Genomic DNA, 11,478 nt, shown 5'->3' on the forward strand with positions numbered 1-11,478 from the left:
AGTGAAGCATGGTGGTGGCAGCATCATGCTGTGGGGATGTTTTTCATCGGCAGGGACTGGGAAACTGGTCAGAATTGAAGGAATGATGGATGGCGCTAAATACAGGGAAATTCTTGAGGGAAACCTGTTTCAGTCTTCCAGAGATTTGAGACTGGGATGGAGGTTTACTTTCCATCAGGACAATGACCCTAAGCATACTGCTAAAGCAACACTTGAGTGGTTTATGGGGAAACATTTAAATGTCTTGGAATGGCCTAGTCAAAGCCCAGACCTCAATCCAATTGAGAATCTGTGGTATGACTTAAAGATTGCTGTACACCAGCGGAACCCATCCAACTTGAAGGAGCTGGAGCAGTTTTGCATTGAAGAATGTGCAAAAAAACCAGTGGCTAGATGTGCAGTAAATAGTTATGCACGCTCAAGTATTCAGTTTTTTTGTCTTATTTCTTGTTTGTTTCACACACAAAAATATTTTGCATCTTCAAAGTGGCAGGCATTTTGTGTAATACAAATGACAAAAACTCCCCCCAAAATCCATTTTAATTTGTTAGAAATTGCGTAATTCAAATCTGGTATTGGAATAAGAATCAAGAGATCTTCAATCCAAGCTTAATTTATTATATGCAAAATGTATGTATGATAAGTATGAAGGTTCGTATATACGGGTCCACTGAAATACCACGCAGGGCACTCAGTTAACTAATCCATTGTTCTAAGTTCTTCTTAAAATACTCTGACAGAAATCCTCCACTTCTTCTGTTGGCCAACCAGAGTAAAGGACTGAGTGTGGTCCAGACTCCATTTCAGCCAATCCGTTCCATTTGTTACCAGGCATAGTTGCTATGATAATAACCTGCGGAGTCAGCACCGAGAATACACAAAATCCACTGTAGCCAGGTTCAAGGACAGTTTCACAGACATCAAAGAGAGAGTGTTCTTATCAGCCTGTTATGTGAAACAATCCATATCAGTACAGTGCTCCTCATTAATGCATTCCTTCCAAGCTATTCATCACATACAAATCCAATTAAAAAATAAAACCCATCAATTCCCCCTTTTGACACCCTCTAGGGTGTCACTCATTAAAATACAATACAAACAAAAATAAACACTTTTATTAATAGACAATTTGATAATATAAGTCCTTCAGTCCTTCCATCGACACCCAACTTGCAAACTGTTACCAGTCATCAAAGAAGTTCAAACCATCACATAAGGAAAGACAAACATTCACATGGTTAACTTGATTAATAAAGCATAAAACACAGGATTAATAGAACACAAAACACAAGATTATTAAAACTCTAGGGTGTGATTAAAGATTTTTAAAGGGAAATTTTAGAATTCCCTCTTTTGACACCATTTATGGTGTCACTCTAAACAGAGTATAATCACCCTTAAGAATAACAGGATATGGAAATTAAATCACAACATTTAATGTTAATAAAAAATAAAAAATAATAATTTTAACCCTCTATTCCTCCCCTACACCTAACATGTACTGAGTTGGCTACCAGCCACCCAGGAATCCTTTACCTTCACATCAGGAAGAATAAACAATCACAGTGGTTAGTAAAAACATAAGGTAATAAATGAGCAAGAACTGAAAATAAATGCGTGTATGTATTTTACTAGGCAAACCATGGATCATCCAGCTTGGTCTCAGAGTCAGTAGCAGAGTCACCCGCATCATCCTGGGCCGGTAACAACAGCATCATACCTGACGCCTGCACCACTCCTACCACTGACCTCCTGAGACAGGGGACGATGCAAGCAGCACAACACATTAACAGCAAAAACACAATTACTAGGGTCAGAAATCCAGTAACCACCATAGAAGAGTACTCACCAAACCAGTCACTCAGCCAGGAAATAAGACAACATCCACAAAGAACAAGTATACCCATAGAAGCTATAACTTCACCCAGAATAGTCACAACAATAGTTTTCCATTTACCAAATATGTTATCAAACCAACCGTTTATGGAGCTATCAATACCAGAGTTCTCAACCAGTTCGTTCGCCAGCGTGGTGATGGTCACTCAAGCGCTTTGGTCACGGGCCCGTCCGGTGCTATATTGTTGGAGATGAAAGTACAGCACATATATCCAAACAGAACACAAACCCCGTCCTGCTCAGCCAAAAGCATATCTAAAGCTATTCTATTCTGCCATGTCATTAAGCTAGTTGCCGCTGTCTGCTCAGCTAATCCCTTTATTGCATCACGAGTGTGGTTTATAAATACTTTGCTGGTTATATTAAATATAATTTATCCAATCTACATTTTTATTAATTGTTGACCACCAGAAAATACTTGATTCAAACCCAGCTGCGATCTGATTGTGGATCCCATCAATATATATCCTTTCATCAAAGGATCCCGGGAGGAGGTCCTACTTTCTATGTGACAACTCACCAGTCTCCGACACGTTTGATTGTTTGCGTATGTAGGTGAGTTCACAATCAGTTATCACCACACATCCATCAGATGTCAGCACGAGTCTGGTTTTTGGCTCCTAACATCCTCTGGCTGCAACAAAGAGGAGAGATTAGACTAGAAAAACAATTTAGAATCCCCTGTGACTTCAAATTGAGGCAACCCAGGTCGGGACGACCCCGTTATCGGGCTTGCATGGAGGATAAACCTGACAGAGAGTCAAAGCCTGTCAAGGGGAACGGAGTAGTTGTCAACCCTGGTTTGGCTGTCCCACAGGCAAAACAGTCCTCTTTAGACATAGTTTTTTGCCGTATACTGAATCCATTCCAACCACAGGTTAAGATTTCTATACCCCGTTTCCACCTGTACTACTTCCTCCAGGTCTATAGTTTTGCACTATCTTTACCACAGCCCCGGTCTCACTACCTCCCTCAGAGAGGTTTACTCTAGAATTTCCCCTTTCCCTACGTCTAGCTGTCTCCTATGCCTTTTCAACTTGTGTTAGGTTAACTACTACTTCTGGCTGAAACAGGAGGGTCCGTGTGTGTTAGGAATATGGCCCCCACAATCAGACAGCTACCTACCGTCGGGAGACCTGTGAATCCCCACCCTTGCCCTGAGAACATGTCAGATGCCAGAGGCCAACCCATTGCTTTACCTTCTATCGAACTCACACAGGGATGATCAGACAGGGTAAGGGAATCTTCGTTAAGGAGCCAACCCCCGAGCCCTAGTGGTAATCGGATCTTTCTCCTAACGCTGTGTTTGTTCGTCAGGTGTAGCTGGTTTTGTACAGTGTATGACATGCACCCAGATGGATCTCTCAGCTATTCTGCTGGCAAAGGCAGTACTTGGTAGGGCCCTTCCCGCCAGGCCTGCTTCAGTCTCCTGGTTAGATAGAGTGGGTCACCTTCTCCTTTAGTTCACCTGTGGGGCACAAAACCTCTGACATACAGGTGTGGTTAATAAACTATCATACATGTTTTTTTTTTTTTTTTAAGTATTTTGTCCTCTCCTTCGTATATATTTAATATTTAATCCAACCATCCCCCTTTTTGACACATGATTTGGCCATGTGTCAATATTACCACCTATCTAAACAATCACTTTAGTTAATATTGGTAATTCATTATCCAATTGCCATTCCCCCACTCTCTCTTCTGTTATTTTATGGTTCAAATCAAATATATTATTACCAAATTATAATCTTCTTCACAATTTTCACAGAACTATAAATTACCCTCAACTTAGTAAAATAAACTATCTTAAAGTCCTCCTCTCATGCCTTTAGAATTTACTAGTGTGGATGATTAATTAACACCAGAAGGTTAAAACAGAGTTCAGAGGCAATTGAAATCATTTAACGAACTGTTTAATCCCATAGTATACTAAACATTACCATTATTCTAAATACTTCATAAATGTTAGCTATCCCAAGTGTTCATTAAATCCTCATGACATTCATTCTCATAAGAAATCATATATACCCCAAACTCAGCCAAAAAGCTAAAAAAACTCCATAAAATTCACTGTGTGCTCCTCTAAGACCTATCACCCTTGACCTGCTAAAACCCCCCAAAATTGAAACAATAAGGCTTTATAAACATCATACTAGGTGTGTTGTTTTTTTGTTTGAAAAACCCAATTTGAAAAACAACAACCACAAATAGCTTCCTCCAATTAAAAATAACACTACCGGTTCTAACCCTGGTGGAAATGAGTAGATGTTGGTGGTGTGGTTAGATTGGGTTTCTTGGCAGCTTCATTGGGGGTCCTGGTTGGGGTGTTGCATTCCCATCCATGACATACTTGGCAGCATTTCAGGGTTGGGTAGTTGCTGTGGCTGGATATTTGACCCTCCAGGATATTGGGGTGCTGGTTGTGGTTGGAATTGTTGGGCGCCTTGCCAGGTTGGCCTTTGACCTGGGTATCTGGGCCCACCCCCTTCTTGCTGTCCTCCATAACCTCGTCCTCTTGGTCGTTTTCTTAATCTCTGGTGTGGGTGTAGGCAAAATCTTGCCATGTGTCCTGGTTCCCCACAGTTAAAACAACATGGTGCATAACCAGGCTGTTGAGGTGGGTCTGGCTCTCTATACATCCTGTCAGACCAGTACCCGTTTGGCCCCACAGGAGCCATCATCTGGGGTCCCACCATTCCAGTTAGCGCCTGTACCACTGCAGCTGCTGCGGCGGCAACTGGATCAATACTCTGCACATTCTGCATATTCGGGGTGCTGGTCACAACCATCTGTTTGCCTGGTTTGTCTTCAGCCAGTTGTTTTTTCAAAACTTTCTTCTGTAGCTGCTTTAGTTCGTCTTCCTCCTTCCTCTTGCCTTCCCTCCATCGCTCCACATGATGTTGGGCTATCTCTGTGAACTCTGGGATGGATTTTGCTGTGAGTGCCACAACCTTTTCACACTCTACCCGGGCCTGGTCTGGGAGTCCCCCCAGGCAGTTTGCAAGGAAGAGGTGACTCATTGTATTTTTGGTGGGCTCTTCATTCCATGCTTGTCTCCAGAGGCACTTTGCCCTCTTCATGTAGGCTGGTATGGTTTCATCATCATTCAGCGTCAGTGTTCTCATGAGATCTGGCCTTGCCTGAGTGGGATACTTCCTTCTAACTGCATCCCATATGACAGTTCGGTATCGATCAAAACCAGTTGCTGCTCCTACTATTCCTCTCAGGCCTGCTTGTGTGAGTATCTCTTTGCATTCCTGATCTCCCATGCACCTGTTCATCACTGCCACTATATCCCCTATGGTGAGTTCATCTGCTGCAGTAAGGCTCTCAAAAGCCTTCACCCACCTGTGTCCTGATTCTTCAGGCTGGGGTAAACTGTCAACCAGAGTTTGCACATCCCTGTGTGGCCAGGGCTTGTATACTGGAACTCCCCCTGTTGTTTCTCTCAGAGGGTACTGACCCCCACAGTTACCCCCTCTCCCTTGAGTTTTGGCCCGTGTGCGTTGTGCAGGCCCTTCCTCATCCCAAATATCTCCTTGAAAAGCTCCATAGAGCATTTTTGTCTGCTTTACGTCTTCATACTCTTCCTCTTCTTCTCCCAAATCAATACAATGGCCCCCCTTGGCTCTGGTGTTCTATGCAGTGATGTGAGTGCCAGCTCCTTTCTGTCTTCTCTCACCTGCTTTTCCAGTACTTTCAGTTCCTTTCTTAATTCGGCATTGTTGTCATAAATGGTTGAACTGGCTGTGCTTCTACGTCCTATTTCCTCATTCTCTCTCTCACTTGCTCCGGTTCGACACAAGTCCCGGTACTCTGTACTTCTCTCTGAGTCTTCTTCCTCTTTATCCAGTCTACTCAGCTGAGAAATCTGTTCTTTCAGATCTCGTGCAGTTTTCAACATCTGTTCGATATCACCTCTTCGTCTATTCACCTCTTCTTCACCCACCCATGTATCCTGCAGCACGCCGTCTTTCTGCTGATACTGTACCCGCCAGTCAGTTCCAACACTGGTGCCATTGTTTTTGGAGGGTTTTCATACGGTGGTGGGGGCCGATGGCAGGCTGGATACAACCGATTTGTAATCTTGGGTGGTACTTTGTCTTCCCACATTTTCTTCAGTTTCTCCAACATAGCCAAACCAATCCGCTCCTTTAACCTGGCTTTCTCCATCGCGTCTTTGGACTTCCCTTTGAGGGGCTCTCCTTCCTCTTTCCACTCACTTACTGCCTTCTCTGTTCTCTTCTTCAGGGCCGTCAGTATTGTCCTCGGTTCTCCTTCCCCTGGGATTCCATTCATTGCCATTATCCATCCATCTGCTATCCATTCTTTGTATAACTTTTCTCCTCTCCTCTTCCATTCCTTCCCGTCTTTCCCCCATTTATCTCGAGGGTGGATTTCAACACTTTAATTACTTTATCTGTCATTTTTGCCAATGTTGTTGTATCTATACTTTTGTTTTAAGAACTTTATTATTTATTCTTAATTGTAATTTAAAACCTTACTGACTCCAATATTTTGTATAAAAAGTGCTTTCAATGTTAATGGTCTAATATTTTTAGGTTAAAACCAAATGGGTAATAGTAATACCATTAGACCACTTTATTTAACTAAATAACCAAAAATGCAAATATAAATGATACAGATATCCCCAGTCCTAACCCATCAATAATTGTTTGTATCAATCTAAATCACCCCCCTTCTCTCTCTCTCCTGACTCTCCAAAAGCCACACTCTCGCTGTCTCCAGCCCCTCCCCTCGCAACTCTCTCTCCCTCTCCTCTGGGAGCAGGTTCCTTCGAGGAGCTGTGTTAGTGTTTCCAATATTCTGTGGTTATTTAAAGTACTTTCATCTAGTTATTTAAATCAAATTATTCCCACCTAATTAGTTAAAGTTGGTGCATGTTTATATTTAAATGATAAACCGAATTATTTCAATCTAATTGTTTAACCAGTATTTTGCAGGGTCAAACATTACATCAAATAATCAACAAAAAAGAAGCCTCAACCCAAGCACCTAAAACCAGTATTATGCTATGTCAAACATCAAACACTGAATCAAATAATAAACCAAATTGTTTCAACACAACTATTCAAAACCAGTTCAGTCACACAATTAATCACTTTAGCTTTATGTTCCCAATTGTTATTGGTGGGTTATATGGTTTAAACAATCACGAACCCAACAGTTATCCCCAAATTACACAGTTTGGACAGCCACAGACGTTTTAACTTCCAATTAGTTTTCTATCAAGGTATACTGGTTTATCATTCACACTCTCATTCATACGACCACACTCTCACTGTCTAACCTTTTATCATGCTTCCTAGGATTTTTAAGTCATAAACCGTACTGTCACACCACTTGTGTTGAATATCTGCTATGGGAGTCAGACCCCTCTAACCATAGTTCACTACTTATTTAAAACACATCCTATGGGAGTCACACCCTCTAACCATAGGTCACACCATTTATTTAAAATACATCCTATGGGAGTCACACCCTCTAACCATAGGTCACACCATTTATTTAAAATACATCCTATGGGAGTCACACCCTCTAACCATAGGTCACACTGTTTATTTAAAATACATCCTATGGGAGTCACACCCTCTAACCATAGGTCACACTGTTTATTTAAAATACATCCTATGGGAGTCACACCCTCTAACCATAGGTCACACTGTTTATTTAAAATACATCCTATGGGAGTCACACCCTCTAACCATAGGTCACACTGTTTATTTAAAATACATCCTATGGGAGTCACACCCTCTAACCATAGGTCACACTGTTTATTTAAAATACATCCTATGGGAGTCACACCCTCTAACCATAGGTCACACTGTTTAATTAAAATACATCCTATGGGAGTCACACCCTCTAACCATAGGTCACACTGTTTATTCAGCTTTAAAGTGCCACCTATGAACCTCTAGTCATAGTTTGCACTCCCATGGGTTTAACCATCACAATTATCAAACATTTGCATAGTATATTATGAAATCGAAATAGTATACTGTAATTGTTATTTATAGTACAATAGGGTTCACTTACATCAAACAGGTGTTTCACAAAATTAATTTGGATAAAGCCAATGTGCAAAACTTCAGTTATATTACAATAGGTGTTTTGCTTACCTTTATAGAAGCCCGGGCAATTTGTGAAACACGGTTCGATGACAGTGATGTCCAATAGGCTGGGTGAATTCCAGCGAAGTGAAGTTCCGCTACCAGATCACAGTCGGAGGTCACCAATTGTTAGAAATTGCGTAATTCAAATCTGGTATTGGAATAAGAATCAAGAGATCTTCAATCCAAGCTTAATTTATTATATGCAAAATGTATGTATGATAAGTATGAAGGTTCGTATATACGGGTCCACTGAAATACCACGCAGGGCACTCAGTTAACTAATCCATTGTTCTAAGTTCTTCTTAAAATACTCTGACAGAAATCCTCCACTTCTTCTGTTGGCCAACCAGAGCAAAGGACTGAGTGTGGTCCAGACTCCATTTCAGCCAATCCGTTCCATTTGTTACCAGGCATAGTTGCTATGATAATAACCTGCGGAGTCAGCACCGAGAATACACAAAATCCACTGTAGCCAGGTTCAAGGACAGTTTCACAGACATCAAAGAGAGAGTGTTCTTATCAGCCTGTTATGTGAAACAATCCATATCAGTACAGTGCTCCTCATTAATGCATTCCTTCCAAGCTATTCATCACATACAAATCCAATTAAAAAATAAAACCCATCAAATTCCAGGTTGCCAGAGCTGGAATTAGTGTATGTGATGTAAACAGTGTATGTGATGTAAACAGAGAGGTCTACTTTCTTGAGGACCTGAATATTAACTGCTTTTCATCAAGCTGTCCACTCAAGAGGAAGCTTCTCACTGTAACCAATGCCTGTAATCTGGTTCAGGTTACTAATCAACCTACCAGGGTGTTTACAAACACTACAGGAACAACATCATCCACATGTATTGATCACATTTTTACTAATACTGTATGACTTTGTTCTAAAGCTGTATCCGTACCCATTGGCTGCAGTGATCACAATATAGTGGCTATATCCAGGAAAGCCAAAGTTCCAAAAGCTGGGCCTAAAATAGTGTATAAGAGATCATACAAAAGATTTTGCTGTGACTCTTATGTGGATGATGTTAAAAATATTTGTTGGTCTGATGTGATTAATAAGGAGCATCCAGATGCTCAACTTGATGAAATTTATGAAATCGCTTCTTCCAATTATTGATAAACATGCACCTGTTAAGAAACGTACTGTTACAACTATTAAGGCTCCATGGATTGATGAGGAATTGAAAAACTGTATGGTTGAAAGAGATGGGGCAAACGGAGTGGCTAATAAGTCTGGCTGCACATCTGACTGGCTGTCTTACTGCCAATTGAGAAATGGTCACTAAATTCAACAAAAATAAGAAAAAACTGTATTATGAAGCCAAGATCAATGATATAAAGAATTATAAAAAAACAACAACTTTGGAGTACTTTAAATGAAATTATGGGCAGAAAAACAAATTCAACTCCATCTTTCATCGAATCAGATAGCTTATTCATCACAAAACCATTTGATGTTGCCAATTATTTTAATGTTTACTTCATTGGCAAAGTTGGCAAACTTAGGCAGGAAATGGCAACAAAGAACAGTGAGCCATTGTATTCATGCATGAAAAAAAAAAACAATGAAAAAAAAAGTTTGAATTTTGTCAAGTTAGTGTGGGAGAGGTGGAAAAAAGATTGTTATAGATCATGTTATAGAGAATGACAAACCTCCTGGCATTGACAACTTAGATGGAAAGCTACTAAGGATGGTAGCTGACTTTATAGCCACTCCTATTTGTCATATCTTTAATCTGAGCCTAGAGGAAAGTGTTTGTCCTCAGGCCTGGAGGGAAGCCAAAGTCATTCCGCTACCCAAGAGTGGTAAAGCGGCCTTTACTGGTTCTAACAGCAGACCTATCAGCTTGCTGCCAGCTCTTAGCAAACTATTGTGTTTGACCAAATACAATGCTATTTCTCTGTAAACAAATGAACAACAGACTTTCAGCATGCTTATAGAGAAGGGCACTCCACATGTACTGCGCTGACACAAATGACTGATGATTGGTTGAAATAAAATAATAATACGAAGATAGTGGTAGCTGTACTGTTAGACTTCAGTGTAGCCTTTGATATTATTGACCATAACCTGTTGTTGAGAAAACATACACCACCGGTCAAAAGTTGTAGAACACTTACTCATGTTTTTCTTTATTTTTAAAATTTTCTACATTGTAGAAAAATAGTGAAGACATCAAATCTATGAAATAACACATATGGAACCACGTTGTTAAACAAATCAAAATATATTTTATATTTGAGATTCTTCAAATAACCACCCTTTGCCTTGATGACAGCTTTGCACACTCTTGGCATTCTCTCAACCAGCTTCATGAGGTAGTCACCTGGTAGTCACCTGGAATGCATTTCAATTAACAGGTGTGCCTTCTTAAAAGTTAATTTGTGGAATTTCTTTCCTTCTTAATGCGTTTGAGCCAATCAGTTGTGTTGTGACAAGGTAGGGGGGTATGCAGAAGATAGCCCTATTTAGTAAAAGACCAAGTCCATATTATGGCAAGAACAGTTCAAATAAGCAAAGAGAAACGACAAGTGCAGCCGCAAAAACCATCAAGCGCTATGATGAAACTGGCTCTGAGGACCGCCACAGGAATGGAAGACCCAGAGTTACCTCTGCTACAGACGATAAGTTCATTAGAGTTACCAGCCTCAGAAATTGCAGCCCAAATAACTGCTTCACAGAGTTCAAGTAACAGACACATCTCAACATCAACTGTTCAGAGGAGACTGTGTGAATCAGGCCTTCATTGTTGAATTGCTGCAAAGAAAACACTACTAAAGGACACCAATAAAAAGAAGAGACCTGCTTGGGCCAAGAAACATGAGCAATGGACATTAGACTGGTGGAAATGTGTCCTTTGGTCTTGAGTCAAAATTTGAGATTTTTGGTTCCAACCGCCGTGTGTTTGTGAGACGCGGAGTGGGTGAATGGATGATCTCTGCATGTGTAGTTCTCACCGTAAAACATGGAGGAGGAGGTGTTATGGTGTGGGGGTGCTTTGCTGGTGACACTGTCTGTGATTTATTTAGAATTCAAGGCACAGTTAACCAACATGGCTACCACAGCATTCTGCAACGATACACCATCCCATCTGGTTTGCGCTTAGTGGGACTATCATTTGTTTTTCAACAGGGCAATGACCCAACACACCTCCAGGCTGTGTAAGGGCTATTTGACCAAGAAGGAGAGTGATGGAGTGCTGCATCAGATGACCTGGCCTCCACAATCACCTGACCTCAACCAAATTGAGATGGTTTGGGAAGGAAAAGCAGCCAACAAGTGCTCAGCATATGTGGGAACTCCTTCAAGACTGTTGGAAAAGCATTCCAGGTGAAACTGGTTGAGAGAATGCCAAGAGTGTGCAAAGCTGTCATCAAAGCAAAGGGTGGCTATTTGAAGAATCTCAAATATAAAATATATTTTGATTTGTTTAACACT

The sequence above is a fragment of the Coregonus clupeaformis genome, chromosome 29 (genome assembly GCF_020615455.1).
Source record: "Coregonus clupeaformis isolate EN_2021a chromosome 29, ASM2061545v1, whole genome shotgun sequence".
Lineage (NCBI taxonomy): Eukaryota > Metazoa > Chordata > Actinopteri > Salmoniformes > Salmonidae > Coregonus > Coregonus clupeaformis.